Genomic DNA, 16,576 nt, shown 5'->3' with positions numbered 1-16,576 from the left:
CTACTCTCCTTTTGCGGGGAGCGAGGGAGTCAGATAATTGTGTGTGTGTGTGTGTGTGTGTGTGTGTGTGTGTGTGTGAACATGTGGCTGCTTCCCAGCTCTGTAGCCAAGTGGGGACTCTGACACGGGCTACAGGGGCTAAGGTGGGGATGGGGCGGGTCTCTCCAGCCATGGGAGTTCCAGAGGGGAAGAGGTGACATTACTTACTCAAAGGTGGGATGGGGCCCCAGGCACTGGGATTGAGGAGGCAGAGCTCTCCCAGAGGAGAGAGTTAAAGGCCGGCCTCGGGATGCCTGTGCAGGAGGAGGGTGTGTGTGTGTGTTGGGAGGTCTCAGGAGGGCAGGTGATTGGCAGCTGCAGCTGGAATGAAGGAAGAGGGCAGTTGGCATCATAGAAAGGACTGGAGGCCTGACTCTTGGACAATGGCCTCAGCATGTGCAGGGAAGGAATGGGGATTGGTGAGGTGGTGGCAGAAAGAGGAGTCTCCCCTTCTTACCCCAGGAGTGGTAAAGTCTGGCTCCCTGCAGAAGTTAGCCAAAGAGTGCAATTTCGGCAGCACTGTGGCATGAATCAGATGCATCTGGCTCTTGTTAGGGGCAGGCCAGGGGGGAGTCTAAAAATATCAGAGGCAGAGCTGCCACCCAGCGAGAGTGTCGGGCTGGTAACCTGACACCTGGGCGGAGGCTGGTGGTGGTGAGGAGGGCACCCGTCCTGCTTTGCTCCAGAGGTACTCATGCTCCTCCAGGTGCCTGAAAGGGTGAGCACTCACTGCATTCGGGACAGCCCTGGGCTAAGACTGGAGAATTTAGGGCATAAGGACCTTAGAAAGTCCCAGGTTGACACTGACAGCTAGGGACACTCAGAGAGGTGGAGTGACTTGCCCAGGTCACACAGCAATTTGGTAGCTGACCCAGGACTAGATCTAGGTCACAGCCGAGGGGAGTTCGGTGGGATTCTAGGCCCAGGTCCCCAGGGCCTGGGACCCTTGTAGCACGTGTCATCTGTCCAGGATGCTGGATTTCCGTGCTCCCATGCTGATGGGACAATGGTGAGCAAGAGCCCTGCTCAGGCAGTAGGTCACTTCCCATTGAGCACTGGGTTGCTCCCGGGCAAAGCTGTTGAACCCTGGGAATGCTGGCCCATCTTGGGGCAGGATATGGGGAGGAAGGAGGCTGGAGGAGAACTGGCCGAATAAGTCCCTCCCTCCTTCCCGTGCAGAGACACTGTTGGTTTTGTTCATGCAGTATCTCCGGTGCTTAATGAGTAGTTGTTAAAATGAATAATTGAATTCCTGGGGCCCTCATCTTCCTTGGCAAGCTGGGCTTCTGTTGATGTAAAAGGGACTGAGGATGAAGAAGAGACTTCTCCAGTTTCTGCTCTTTAGGGACAGGCTAGATGATATCAGCTTCTAGAAGCTTCCTGGAACTCTGGGTCCAGAGCTGAGGGAGGGGTCACCAGGGTGATATCTGACACCAGGATTGTCCTGAGAAATCTAGGATGCAAAATAGCCATCACCATGCAGGATGTGAAGACAGACAAGCCAAGCCCCTCAGTGCAGACCGCTCATAGTCTCATAGTCTAAGATCAAGCAAGGTTTTCCCAATAGCAAAGTCGTGTGCTTTGAAGATTTCGCTTTTTGACGACCTGATCACAAACTTCTCTGAACTGTCTTTCCTCAAAATGCAATGAATTTAAAGAATTTGCAGTGAATAAATAAGACCCAAAGTTTTTTTGTTGATCTTATGAATGTTTTCCAAAACGTGTTACCGCTGGTGGCACACAAGATAATTCTCAAAGTCCCATGGCATAAACACAGAAAAGAATAATTATGTCTTCTTCTTGATTGGCATTGGGGGAAAAAATGTAAGTAGCACACAAACCCATGGTTTCACAGATACTTCTGCTTAGGTTGAAACAAAAGTTGATGCTGTAAACTTTAAAACAGTTTAAGATACTCAAAGAATTTAGTTAATAAGCACAGTGGTCCTTGCATTTGGCAAAAATCTGAGTACTAGAGTGCCTGCTTTTTGGGACATGGTTTTATAAGAGGGGCTGGGATGGACTTGTCACACTTTTTTGAAACACGACTCATCCTGAAAGATTATCTGAGAGCTCCCAACCCAAGCCCCTCTTTTGCAAAGAGGCCCTTATGTTCAGCTTCAGACCGAGACCTGCCACTTAACTTCCAAGGGATTCCCTTCATTTTTAATGAGGGTCATGATTCCCCTCTGATGACCTTCGCCAGTTGTCTGAGGATCAGAGGAGATGATATATTGATGCACATGGAAGTGGCTTGATTTGTTTGTGGTTTGCTTGAAGCAAAGGAAGGCTGAGGGAGAGGTTGGCTTCCTTACTTTAATCTTGATGGGTTATTATTAAGCAACTCTGTGCAATGAGCTGCTGCAGGCTTTGGCAATACAATGGGAAATTTCCCTGTCTTCAGAGGAGGTTATCATCTAGCGTTGGGGGTGACAAGTCCAAGAATGCAAGCTCCAGGAGCAGGGCCATAAGATGTGGTTTCAGGGAAGCCCACCATATGTGGTGTGCAAAGGTTTCCTCAAGCTCGTAGTGTTGGAGATGGGCTTGGGAGGATATTTCAAATTCCCCAAGCAGTGATGGTTCCAGAAAGGTCAGGCAACAAGGAACAGTGAGAGAGTAGGCAGAGGTTAGCTGGATCTGGTGGCACACACCTATATTCCCAGCTACTCGGGAGGCTGGGGCGGGAGGATTGCTTGAACCCAGGGCTTTGAGGCTGTCACTTCAAGGCTGCTGACACTTTGAGGATGCAGTGAGCTATGATTGTTCCACATACTCCAGCCTGGGAGACAGAGTGAAACCCATCTCTTAAATTAAAAAAAAAATATATATATATATATGGGCTGGGCGCGGTGGCTCACGCCTGCAATCCCAGCACTTTGGGAGGCCAAGGTGGGTGGATCATGAGGTCAGGAGATCGAGACCATCCTGGCTAACACGGTGAAACCCTGTCTCTACTAAAAATACAAAAAAATTAGCCAGGCATGGTGGCACGCACCTGTAGTCCCAGCTACGCAGGAGGCTGAGGCAGGAGAATGGTGTGAACCTAGGAGACAGAGCTTGCAGTGAGCCGAGATTGCACCACTGCACTCGAGCCTGGGTGACAGAAAAAAAAAAAGTATAATTTTTAAAAAAAATGTATAATGTTTAAAAAGAAAAGGCAGAGATTGTGAGCAGGGACCCTGCTGGAGGAGAAGTGGGTGCCTGGTTTGTCTTCAGTGCTGGGTACATGAAGGGAGGGAGATGGAGCAGGGAGGGATGAGTGGGGCCACAGTGTGGAGCCAGCTTCCCTTCCATATCCCCAAGAACCTGGCTAAGGAGGCAGGCGTGAGGATACTCATGGAGCATTATTGGAATAGAATATCCAATGATAGGTAAGAAACAGAGAAAAGGAAAAGTGGAAGCAACTTACATATCCATCAGCCATTTTGCAGAATGTTTTACAGCAGTTAAAAAGAACAAGGGTCCGGGCGCGGTAGCTGACACCTCTAATCCCAGCACTTTGGGAGACCAAGGCAGGCGGATCACTTGAGTTCAGGAATTCAGGGTCAGCCTGGTCAATCTAGTGAAACCCCATCTCTACCAAAAATACAAAAATTAGTTGGGCGTGGTGGTGTGCGCCTGTAATCCCAGCTACTTGGGAGGCTGAGGCACAAGAATGGCTTGAACCTGGGAGATGGGGGTGGCAGAGAGCTGAGATCGTGCCACTGCACTCCAGCCTGGGTGACAGAGTAAGATTCTGTCTCAAAAAAAAAAAAAAAAAAACCAGAAAACAAGGTTTATCCATTGTACTCATATGGAAAGTGTTTTATGGCATTACTGAGTTTAAAAAAAGAACAACCAGGAGAAGTGTATGTGGGAAAATGTATTATTCATATAAACATAAACAGAAATTCTTGTTGTATTTTCTGTGGCCTCACATGTTTATATGAGGAACAATGTCTGGAAGGAGACTTCGGAGTAGGTCTGTGTGGTTGTCTCTGATGGGAGGGGAGGGAAGGAACTGGATTGAAAGGATACAATCTTATCTCAAGTCTTATCTGTAACCAAGAGAGTATCTTCATGAATTACCGACTTCAATAATAATGCACTCATTTTCCCTGAGCTTGAAAGCAATGGAGGTTGTGCAGGTGTGAGGATGGGGAGAGATGATGCTTTTGGCTGTGGGGGGGGGTCAGAGACTCTGTGGATAGACCAGTTAGGGACTGTTTTGGAAATCCAGAGACAAGGAAATGGTGACCAATCTGAGCAGGTGTTGTCCAGTGCCCATGAAGCATCCCCCTTGGAACATCACATTGCAGATACCAGTGAACATAATGTGTTTCCAGTCTGGTTGCTGTTCACGGGGGTTAACCGTGGCCAGGTGTGGTGGCTCAGGCCTGTGGTTTTAGAACTTTGGGAGGCTTAGGCAGGAGGATTGCTTGAGCACAGGAGTTTGAGACCAGCCTGGGCAACATAATGAGACCCTGTTTCTACAAAAAAATAGAAAAATGAGCCAGGCATGGTGACACGGACTTGTAGTCCCAGCTGCTCTGAAGGCTGAGGTGGGAGGATCGCTTGAGCGCAGGAGTTTGAGGCTGCAATGAGCTGAGATTGCGCCACTGCCCTCTAGTCTGGGTGACAGAGCAAGACCCCATCTCTTAAAAAAAAAACAAGAACAAAAACAAAAAAACTAACAAACCCATGCTGACCACTCCCTTCCACTGTGAAGCGAAGGGTTCTGTTTCTCTCCTAGAACTGATGGCGGAGAAGCTTTGGGGTCCCAGTTGTCTTATAGTGGACATTTGTCTTTGGAGTGGGGATGGGAGCTTCTCTAACTCATCACAGTGTTCCAGCCTTGAGGTCCTCATCTGTCCCAGAATGAGTGCTTCGTAATTGTGGCACGAATAAAATGGTGTCTGCTGAAGGGTGGCAGGTGCATTCTGAAGACAGTAGGCAGATGCCAGTGGCATCAGAGAATTGGATTGTGGGGTGCTGCAGGGGGCTGTGTACAGACATGTGGAGGGTCGAGGGGATGCTGTTTGCAAACTGACTCCCAGGCTGTGACATTTTTTTCCGCAGATAATCCTTAATTCCTGAACTTGGGAGTTCTGTGACAGGTCATCTGTGCTGATTTATTTCCTCATGTGTTCATTCTAACATTTATTGGCCTCGTACTATGTGCCGGGCAGTGAACAAAAATAGACTCGGCCCCTGTAATGGAATTTATCTAGCAGTGGATGGAAGATCATCTATGGGGGGGTCAAGAGAAACCCAAATTTTTTTTTTTTTTTTTTTGAGACAGGATCTCGCTGGATCACCCAGGCTGGAGTACAGTGGTACCATCATAGCTCACAGCAGCCTCGAACACCTGGGCTTAAGTGATCCTCTGTCCTCAGCCTCCCAAAGTGCTGGGGTTACAGGCATGAACCTCTATGCCCAACTGAAACCCAAATCTTTTTTTTTTTTTTTTTTTTTTTTGAGACAGGATCTCGCTGGGTCACCCAGGCTGGAGTACAGTGGTGCCGTCATAGCTCACAGCAGCCTCGAACATGCGGGCTTAAGTGATCCTCTGTCCTCAGCCTCCCAAAGTGCTGGGATTACAGGCGTGAACCACTGTGCCCAACTGAAACCCAAGTCTTTTCAGGGTCTTTGCCCTTGTCTGTCTAGGGTACAGAAGAAAACTGAAAAATCCCCTTTCTTTCCCGCTCCCTCATTTACTTTTCTGAATATATTCAGATCATGAGATGGTACGATCTTTTGAGTAAAATATGGCAAGCTATAGCCTTGAATCCTCTCTCTTATTAATGCGGAAAGTGTCTTGAAATTCAGATGAATGGTCATGAGCCCTAAAGCCCAGGGCCTAGAGCACAGGAGAGGCTGAGAGCAGTGGACCAGGCTGGTCTTTGAGCCACCAGTGGTGGCCTCTCAGTATACACCACCACCACCCTTCACTGGCTTACAGTGGAAGCCTGGAGCAGTCCTCTGTCTCTTCATGCAAACCTTCAGTCCTTCTGGAATCCATCCCCTCTCTTCAGCTCAGTGGTTTCTATCTTGGCCCAGACCACTGCCATCTTTTGCCTTGACAATTGCACAAGCTCCATGACCTCTGTCCCCGCAGCCACTCTGGCCTTGAGGTCCATTTCCCGTATGCATCCAGAAGGATCTGATAGAGACACAAAGCTGACCAAGTCACTCTTCCCCTGCCCCACTTAAAATTCTTCAGTAGTTTCAGCTGTTCCTAAGCAAAAACCAGGCCTTACATGATCTAACTTAGAGGGCCTTGGCTGGCTGCCCCTCAGACTCTCCTGGACAATCTGGATAGAATGCTGATTTCCAGTCCCCACCTGAGAGCGATGATATCAGAATCTCTGGAAGCAGGGGCCAGGGCACAGGGGGTTTAAGGTGCCCCGGTGCGGTTGGTGGTGGGACGTACTGGTCTAACCCCTTCTCTGGACTCATGACTCTCCCCTGTTGCTTTCTACTCTAGCCCACTGTTTTTCCTTAGTTCCTGCAACTCTTTTTTTTTTTTTTTTTTTTTTAATTTGAGACAGTCTTGCTCTGTCGCCAGGCTGGAGTGCAGTGGTGCAATCTCAGCTCACTGCAGCCTCCGACTCCCTGGTTCAAGCGATTCTCCTGCCTCAGCCTCCCAAGTAGCTGGAACTACAGGCGCATGCCACCATGCCTGGCTAATTTTGGTATTTTTAGTAGAGGCAGGGCTTCACCATGTTGGCCAGGCTGGTCTCTATCTCTTGACCTCATGATCCACCCACCTCAGCCTCCCAAAGTGCTGGCATTACAGGCATGAGCCACCGGGCCCGGCCATTTCCTGCATCTCTTAATCCTCTCTCACCACTGCTTCTACCTGCTCTTTCCCTTGTCCTTCTTCTTCCATGTTCCCTTCTTCTCTCTGTCCAGCTAATTCTCTTTATCTTTTAAGACCTTTAAGACTCATACCAGGCCAGGCATGGTGGCTTATGCCTATAATCCCAGCACTTTGGGAGGCTGAGGCAGAAGGATCACTTCAGGCGAGGAGTTTGAGACCAACCTGGGCAAGATAGTGAGACCCCATCTGTACAAAAAATAAAATAAAAATTAGCCAACCAGCCGCGGTGGCTCATGCCTATAATCCCAGCACTTTGGGAGGCCGAGGTGGGTGGATCACTTGAGGTTAGGAGTTCGAGACCAGCCTGGCCAATGAAGAAACCCTGTTTCTACTAAAAATACAAAAATAAGCTGGGTGTGGTGGCGCATGGCTGTAGTCCCAGTTACTCGGGAGGCTGAGGCAGGAGAATTGCTTGAACTCAAGAGGCAGAGGTTACAGTGAGTTGAGATCACGCCACTGCACTTAAGCTCTGGGTGACAGGGCAAGACTCTGTCTCAAAAATAAAATGAAATAAAAATTAGCCAGGTGTTGTGGTGTGCACCTGTAGTCCTAGGTACTCCAGAGGCTAAGGCAGGAGGATCGCTTGAGGCTAGGAATTCAAGGCTACAGTGAGCTGTGATTGTACCACTGCACTCTAGCCTGGGTGACAGAGTGAGACTCTGTCTTTAAAAAGAAAAAAAAAAAGACTCATATTTTTTCAGGGATGCTTTCTAGCCCTAAGTTAAGTCAGATTTTCTCCTCTGCCATTAGTTCTGATGGTATTTGTTTAAGCCCAGCAAGGGCTGGCAGGCACTGGGACCATCGATTCCTATCCAGTAGTTCACCAGGGCACCCCAGTAACCATCATAATGTATCCCTAGCGTCTCAGCGGACCCAGGGGAGGAGTGGGAGAAGGGAGACCCCGAGCGTTGGGTGAGCATTGAGCTGGAGGCTGCAGGGGCAGGGGGTTTGGAAGCCCTGAGAAGTCACTAGGATCAGGGCAGCTGCTCCCTCTCCCTCCTGCAGTTGGCTCTGTCTGGAGCCACATCAGGCCCGAGTGGCATGATCAGCATCCGTTTATACCAGTGTGACACGGGGTCACATTCTTCCCAGACCAGAGCCTGAGAGAGGCTTAATCATCGACACACCCTGAGTGGGGTCTGCACGCCCGCAAGCATTTGGAAATGCCTGCTGCAGCATAGAGGCGATGTTAAACACTGTATTATGCTCGTGTTCATTTCGGTATATTACTTAAATGTCTCTTGGCAAGTGATGCTGATTTTCCATTTACAGTGTAATACATGTTTAAAAAATGAATCGGGCTGGCTGTGGTGGCTCATGCCTGTAAACCCAGCACTTTGGGAGGTTGAGGTGGGAGGATCACTTGAGCCCAGGAGTTCAAGACCAGCCTGGGAAACCTAGGGAGACCCCCATCTCTACAAAAAATAAAAAAATTATCCAGGTGTGGTGGCATGCATCTGTAGGAGGCTGAGGCAAAAGGATCACGTGAGCGCAGGAGGTCAAGGCTGCAGCAAGCTGGGATCATGCCACTGCACTCCAGCCTGGGCAACAGAGTGAGATCCTGTTTTAAAAACAAAAAACGAAACAGAATAAATATTTTAAAAATGAATCAATTTAAGCTTAATGTGTTTTAAGGAAAACTGTGAGTAATGAGTAGAACAGGTGGTGCACCCACAGAAATGGTCACAGTGGGGGCCCACCCAGGTCCCATTTGCTGAATCATGTACCCGTCACCTCCGGCTGTCATGGGTGTGGGCTTCAAATGACTTTCTTCTCGGTTTCACCCAAGAGTATCCCTTAGAAAATCCCTAGCACAGCTGGGCGCGGTGGCTCACGCCTGTGATCCCAGCACTTTGGGGGGCCAAGGTGGGTGGATCACCTGAGGTCAGGAGTTCTAGACCAGCCTAGCCAACATGGTGAAACCCCATCTTTACTAAAAATACAAAAAATTAGCCGGGCGTGGTGGCGGGCACATGTAATCCCAGCTACTCAGGAGGCTGAGGCAGGAGAATTGCTTGAACCTGGGAGACAGAGGTTGCAATGAGCCGAGATTGCGCCACTGTACTCCAGCCTGGGTGACAAGAGTGAAACTCCATCTCAAAAAAAAAAAAAAAAAAAAAAAGAAGAAAAGAAAATCCTAGCACAGGAATCCGCACCCCAGCCTTTGCTTCTAGGTAACCGGACCTAAGGCGGTGATGCTTAGGGAATGCGGCTTTAATCCGATCATCCTCTTGGTTTGTGTCGGAGGAACTGTGGCCCAGTGAGCAGGTGCCATTTGCCCCAGGTTACCCTGTGACTCCCTGGCAGGGCCCGTTGGAGGCAACAAAAGCTAAAGGAAGATGCACCAACGACTTTTCTTCACTCCTGGTGTGTTAGTGGGACCAGGTTTACCACTCTAGCAGCAGGGTCTTGGTGTTGGGAAAATAAGTCTGTTCTCTTTCCCAGGAGACATCGTGAAAAAAGGATTTAGTTCTCTCTCTGGAACCAAGCAATCTGAGAGGCACCTGTGGATACACATGTAAATATATTTTATATATATATGTGTGTATAAGCTATACTTGACCTCAATTCACCAGGAACATGAGGCAGCTGGTGCTTTGAATGTTTTCATTTAAGGGCCAAGGGAAGTGGCTTGCAAACCTTGCTGTTTATTGGAATCACCGGGCATCTTTTAGCATCTATTGGTGGGGACTGTCCCCAGAGGTTCGGATTTAATTGGTTTAGCGTAAAGCCCCAATGCTGTGCCCTTCTACTTCCTACAGCCTGATTTCTCTGCAGCCCTGGTATTGCTGTAAATTGATCACGTCTAAGCCTTTGCTGTGTTCTCTGTGTCTATCTTCCTTTATTCCATAGCTCTGGCCTTCCTGAGGCAAGATGGTGGGGAAGGGTATGACTGTTCCACTCGCAGCTCTGCCACTTACTGGGTGTGTGACCTTTGACAAGGTACCTAACCTTGCTACCCCTCCGTTTTCTCATCTATAAAAGGGGGGTTGCAATGAACTCAAGCAGACAGTATTCTGGTGGAGACTAGCTTGAACTCCTCAATTCTTCCGTTTCCCCTTGCTTTTGTGGTATTTCATGCTGCACACAGCAGGAGTCCATGTACAACCCTGGTAGGATACAAATCAAGAAGAGCTTTGTTTTGCTGTATGAGGGTGTTAGGGCCCTGGCAGTCCTCTTTGGGGAAACCCAAGTCTCTCCACTTTGCCTTTTCCTCAGAAGGTCTTAGGGCTCCTGGAGAACCAGTGTCCCGTCCTGCTAGAGCCCCACTTTGGACTTGACCCTCCACACCTGGCCTTACCTTGAGTTTCCTGGCCCTCCCTGGGCTGTGGACCAAATGCCTGGCTCTCCCACCCTCGTGTGTTCCAGAGCCTGGTCTGAGCCCCTACTCCCCCTGCCTCAAGCATCCTCATTGTGTTTTTACCACAGTTTCCAAGCAGATCATGAGCCATGGAATTATTCATGCTCCCTGCCCTCAGAGGATAGTCAGAGAGCTGGAGGCCGTGGGAAGAGAATGCTACACTGTCATCTCGAGGCTTGAGGCTTCTTGACGAGACCTGGCATGGGGAGGAGAGTGCTCCTGAAAACAGCATTCCTTGCTCCGCTGATAATGACTTCAGTATCTGCTGTGGGCCAGGCACTGTGCTGGGCACCAGCACAGAGCAGTGATGAGACAGACATAAATCCCTGCCCTCTGGGAGCTTCCACTCCAGAGAGGCAAGACAGAAAAAAGAAGTGCACAGAGATAAATAAGAAAATAGCATGTAATGTTTAGTGATTCAGGAGCTGAAGGCAGGCAGGTCACATAGACCAGAGAAGTCGGGGAGGCTTCTCTGCTGACTGAGGAGTTGGGGCTGAATGAGGAGAAGAAGTCAGTTACATCAAGATCTAAGAACGTTCCAGAAAGAGGGATCTGCACATGCAAAGGTCCCACTACTCTGAGGGGTGGGAGGTGAGCTTGGTTTGTTGGGAAAAAAGAAGGGGCACTGATTTGAGGCATGAAACCAATCTCACAGTTTTTTTTAGCTCTCTGTGAGGACCCGGGCCCTGTGGTCCATGTCTTTCTGTCCTCCCATAGTGCCTGCAAAGAGCCTTGCATGCTCCGTGTACTCAGCAAACACCCTGATGGACAGGTAGCCACCTGGGAAAATGGGGACACACACGCCCCACGTCTTGGGGCATTCAGAGAAGTGGAGAACTGGCTTCCTGGTTGGAGACCACTGAAGACAGACCTGGAATCAATGGAAGAGAGATCCCTGTTTAATGCTGTCCCAGGCCCTGGAGGGTAGCTGATCAGTTGCTGCTGTGGCGTGGTCTGAGGGTTGAGAGGCTTCCCAGCCCAGACCAGCCCTTTCCAACTCAAGACCCTGGCTCCTGACCCATGGTTTCCACCCTCCCTCCCACAGCAGAGGCAACAGAGACTGTCCTTCTTGCATTAGACCCAGGGGGACAGAGGCCTTTAAATACCAGCTTCCAGTGAACTCAGAATTTCCTGGTTTTTAAAAACTTTGTTTAAGGAGGGTTTTTGTTTTTGTTTTTGTTTTTTTGACAGGGTCTTGCTCTGTTGCCCAGGCTGGAGTACAGTGGCTCAATCATAGCTCACTGCAGCCTCAAAGTCCTGGGTTCATGCAACCCTTCTCCCTCCGCCTCCTGAGTCTCTGGGACTCCAGGTGTGTGCCACCACACCTGACTAATTTTTTGATTTTGTAGAGATGGGATCTTGCTCTGTTGCCAGGGGTGGTCTCAAACTTCTGGCTTCAAGCTATCCCCCCACCTCTGCCTCCCAAAGTGTTGGGATTATAGGTGTGAGCCACTATACCTGGCCTGTTTAATGAGTTTCTGAAAGCGTACTATTCGTTGTATTTTCGTGTATTCACAGATACATGCGACTATCACCACAGACAATTTTAGAATATTTTCATCACCTCAAAAAGAAATTGTATACATTTTAGATATCACTTCCCCTTTTTCCTATCCTCCTTCAGTTCTAATCAGCCAAGAATCCACTTTCTGTCTTTTCTTTTCTTTTTTTTTTTTTTTTTTTTTGAGACGGAGAGTCTCACTCTGTCGCCCAGGCCGGAGTGCGGTGGCGCAGTTTTGGCTCACTGCAACCTCTGCCTCCTGGGTTTAAGCGATTCTCCTGCCTCAGCCTCCAGAGTAGCTGGAACTACAGGCGCCCGCCACCATACCTGGCTAATTCTTGTGTTTTTAGTGGAGACGGGGTTTCACCATATTGGCCAGGCTGGTCTCAAACTCCTGACCTTGTGATCCACCTGCCTCGGCCTCCCAAAGTGCTGGGATTACAGGTGTGAGCCACCACCCCCAGCCGACTTAGCATAATATTTTCAAGGTTCATCCATGTTGTGGCGTGAATCAGTGCTTTGTTCCTTTTTATGGCTAATACTTCATTGCATGGATGTACATATCCTATTCATCCGTTGACGGATGTGTGAGTTGTTTCCATCTTTTGGCAATTGTGAATAATGCTATAAACGTTCATGTGCAAGCTTTTTGTGGACATCTGTTTTCATTTCTCTTGGGTGTATATCCAGGAGGGAAATTGCTGGGTCACAGGGTGACTCTGTGTTTAATTATTTGAGGACTGACAGACTTTTTCACAGTAGCTGCACCATTTTATCTTCCTACCAGCCGTCTGTGAGGGGTCGACTTCTCTGCTTCCCTAGGTTTTAATTTAAGGCCTGTCCTGATACCTAGCTCAAAGGAAGCTTCCAGTGGGGAAATTCTTATAGGTCTAGACCAGGTTCCTAGGGGCCAGGGCTCCTGTGTCTAAGCTAGGCCCTGCCAGAGCTTCTGGGACAGGCTGGGCCCAGGGCAGTGGGCTGGGTGGGGTGGAAGGAAGTGAGGGCACCCGCTTTGTGGCTTCCTGGTTGGAGACCACTGAAGACAGAACTGGAATCAATGGAAGAGAGATCCCTGTTTAATGCTGTTTTCTACACAGTGGGATTCATGATGCTGGGGTGATTTTAGGTGGCTCTGTCATTAAGTGACATTAAATCACTCAGTGGGAAAGCAATTCCCTTTTCAGTTCTCTTTCAGTTCTTCTGATTCCATCAAGGGGGAATCTTAGCTGAGGCTAAGGTGTTTAGTGCCTCTTTAAGTCTAGTTTCCCTTCTTTAACTTAGAGCAGGTCTGCAGCTTAGTTCCTATGGCAGGGAACAGCTTTGAACCAGAATTTGTGAACTTTGGGGGTAGGGGGTATTTATTGTCACAATTAATTTCTATTTATGGCAAGTGATGCTGATTTTCCATTCCCAGGGAGCCAAAAGATTTCTTTTAAAAATACATGTATTTGTGTTAGAAAGTGGGTTGATTTAAGGACAGTTATGAAGGAAAATCTTCCAGCTGTACTCGAGAAGGTGGTAGACAAATGACTGAAGTTTGGGAACCCTTGTTCTGGAACTTAGGGTCCAGTAATCAGATGTGGTCTTGGCAATGGTGAGGTCCCCAGTCCCGGGGCATGTTCAGATGGAAACTGGATGCTAGAAAAATAATCCAGGCAGAGGCCGGGGGTGGGGTGTTCTCATGATCACACCAGCGCCTTTCAGCTGAGACTGCATGAGTGCGTGATTCCCATTGTGTTGAGTCGGTTTCCCAATTGCACAGCCGGACAATGTCAATGAGCAGATGCAACATCATCAGAAGCACTCCAGTGGGACGGGCAAGAGGTTGAGAGGTTGCCTTTCTTTCCAGCATGGTCACCTCATAGCCCCCTAGGCGTGCTAGCAGGGAAATGTTACTGTGGGATTCCAAGTTCTTGGGAATGACTTCCCATGGTGCTGGCTCAGCGTCTGCCCTGGTGTCAAATTTTTCATGGTGGTATCACTTCCTGTTGGATCCCTCCCCACCTCAAGTCCCCAGTTAAGGGGCTCAACCTTCCAGCTCTCAGGTTGGTGAGTCCATATGGCCTGGGTACCCTGAGAGAATGATGCTGTATTAGTCAGTGTTCTGCAGAGAAACCAAAGGGGTGCATATATATTTACAGAGAGAGTTTGTTTTAGGGAATTGGCTCATGAGATTATGGAGGCTGGCAAGTTCAAAATCTGCTGGCCCGCCCTTGACCCCAAGTCTGAAGGTCATTTGCTGACAGAATTCTGTCTTGTTCGGAGGAAGTCAGCCTTTTGTTCTACCAGGCCATCAACTGATTGGATGAGGCCCATCCCGTTAGGGAGGGCAGTCTGCTTGACTCAGAGTTCACTGATTCGAATGTGAATCTCATCCCAGAACACCTTCATAGAAACACCGTGAGCCAGACAAGTTGACTTATTAAGTGAACTATCTGAGATGCTTTTGTTGGACCAGACACATAACATTAAGTAACATAGAATACCTTTCAAATCACTCCCTTTTAAATTCTCTTTCACCTCTTCAAAGAGGAAATCTCAGTTTTGTGCGAATATGTCTTTAAAAGTTCCCAAACATGTGTGACATCCTGTTTTAGCAAAGAAATAGAAACCTAGCCTTGGACTTGGAGCTTTTGAGCAGCAAGAGCTTGGAGCTGGAATTTAATAACAATGTTTTGTTTTCATTGTATTTATTTTTTCCAGCACCTTCTATTTATGGCAGGTGATGCTGACTTTCCATCTCAGTTGTGATATAAGGTTTCCTTTTATAAAAATAAAAGTTTAAAAAGTGAATAAGCTAAGCAGGAATGGCAGATTTGGGGAAACGTTGACATAAGAGTCACTGGGACAGTGCCTGAAATGTCCCCTACTTGTCCACATGCTCCGCGCTGCCTGTTTGCATTTCCTTCCCTCCTGGAGGCTGCCCTGGCGGTTTATTTCCATTTGGTGGCTTCCTTTCTGAGAATGGTGGTAGTCGATGGGAGGAGAGAACACTAGCTTTCTGGGGAAGAAAAAGGCCTGGGGGTGTCTGTTCTATGACAGAGTCATTGACTACAATGCTGGCGATGATTGGTAATGAGGCAGGAGATGGGACTGGGAGGTAGGGCTCACATATCAGACTATCACACTAGCTAAAATAGGGACAGGGCAGAAGTACCTTTTTGTTTTTTTTTTTGAGACAAAGTCTCACTTTATCGCCCAGGCTGGAGTGCAGTGGCACAATCTCGGCTCACTGCAACCTCCACTTCCCAGGTTCAAGCAATTCTCCTGCCTCAGCCTCCCAAATAGCTGGGATTACAGGTGCCTGCCACCACGCCCAGCTAATTTTTGTATTTTTAGGAGAGACAGGGTTTCACCAGGTTGGCCAGGCTGGTCTCAAACTCCTGACCTCAGGTGATCCACCCACCTCAACCTAACAGAGTATTGGGATTACAGGCGTGAGCCACTGCACCTGGCCACCGTAAGACATGTCCATGCAGAAGTGACTGCACGTTTCTATGGCAACTGCCTGATGCCTCATTTTTCCTAGAAATTTATGCATAACCCACTGCCTAATTTGCATATACTTAAAAGTAGTGAACTACCTCCAGGCATACTGCCTATGGGGTAGCCCTGCTCCCCAAGGAGCAGTCCCTCTGCTGCTATTGTACACTGCCACTTCAATAAAAGTTGCTAACACCACTGGTTCACTCTTGAATTCTTTCCTGGGTGAAGCCCCAATTTGGGGGCTCGCCTACCCTGTGTCAGTAACACTTCATAGCATTTGCTACATGCCAGATGCTGTTCTGACTACTTTCACTTCATTATCTCCCAACAGTTCAGGGGGTAGGGATACCAATGTCATCCCCACTTTAGAGATAAGAGGAGAAATAGGCACACTGAGTGGTTAAGTTGCTAGTCTACAATCCAGTCAGTCTGGCTTAAGTCTGTGCTCTTACCTCATTTCACTCAAATTACTTCCTGTTCATGTTCTACCCTGTGGCTCCTTCCTATGTTAACTTCCTGGTTAACCAGGTGGGGCCCTGGTTTCCTAGTCCTGAGACTCCTTGGGCCTGGCTGAGTTGTTGACAGTGATGCACAGTCTTTAACTTGCCAGCAAAGATCCATCTATAAAAATGATACATCTTGTCACTTATGAAAGAGGAAAAAGTGACTGGGTTCATGCCTATAATCCCAGCACTTTGGGAGACCAAGGCGGGTGGATCATTTGAGGTCAGGAGTTTGAGAACAGTTTGGCCAACATGGTATAACCGCATCTCTACTGAAAATACAAAAATTAGCTGGATGTGGTGGTGTATGCCTGTAGTTCCAGCTACTTGGGAGACTGAGGCAGGAAAATCGCTCGAATGCAGGAGACAGAGGTTGCAGTGAGCTGAGATTGTGCCACTGCACTCCAGCCTGGGTGACAGGGTAAGACTCCGTCTCAAAAAAAAAAAAAGGAAAAAGAAAGAGGAAAAACTGTTAAACCAAGAGTGACTGATGGGCCTGGGGATTACTTGAGAGTCACCAAGACAAGATGCTCTGTGAAGGAAAGAATAGTCCTAAACTAATGGGTGTGAGGCTGGGGAACACCTTGTATTTGACACCTGCCTCACCCCGAGCAACGTAATCCATATCAACCTAACTCTCACGCTGACATGCTCTGTGCCTGTAGGTATATCATTAACCCTCTCTGGGCTGCAGTGTGGTTTTACTGGGTGGTGTAATTATAGGAGCTCCTTGGGTGACAGCAGCCAGCAGTGAGCTCTTTAATTGACAGGGTCAGGCAGCAGTCATTGGCAGGATGGCAGTTATTAGCTGCTCTGTGAAAGCT

At 48.4% G+C, this 16,576-nt stretch overlaps 1 protein-coding gene and 2 long non-coding RNA genes across 14 annotated transcripts in view; 2 read left to right on the top strand and 1 right to left on the bottom strand.

Moving 5' to 3' along the window:
* Positions 1-16,576, top strand: part of EMP2 (epithelial membrane protein 2) — a 58,548-nt gene that overhangs the window by 5,927 nt on the left and 36,045 nt on the right.
* LOC144338379 (uncharacterized) lies at positions 3,754-9,036 on the bottom strand. The gene is made up of 2 exons (XR_013412410.1): positions 8,437-9,036; positions 3,754-5,506 (listed from the first exon to the last, which is right to left on the bottom strand). It is a non-coding gene; the product is annotated as an uncharacterized LOC144338379 (long non-coding RNA).
* On the top strand, positions 5,294-16,208 carry LOC144338381 (uncharacterized). Its single transcript, XR_013412412.1, has 2 exons — positions 5,294-5,396; positions 15,157-16,208. It is a non-coding gene; the product is annotated as an uncharacterized LOC144338381 (long non-coding RNA).

The sequence above is a fragment of the Macaca mulatta genome, chromosome 20 (genome assembly GCF_049350105.2).
Source record: "Macaca mulatta isolate MMU2019108-1 chromosome 20, T2T-MMU8v2.0, whole genome shotgun sequence".
Lineage (NCBI taxonomy): Eukaryota > Metazoa > Chordata > Mammalia > Primates > Cercopithecidae > Macaca > Macaca mulatta.
Note: the sequence above shows the minus strand (reverse complement) of the source record. Positions and strands in the feature narration are given on the sequence as shown.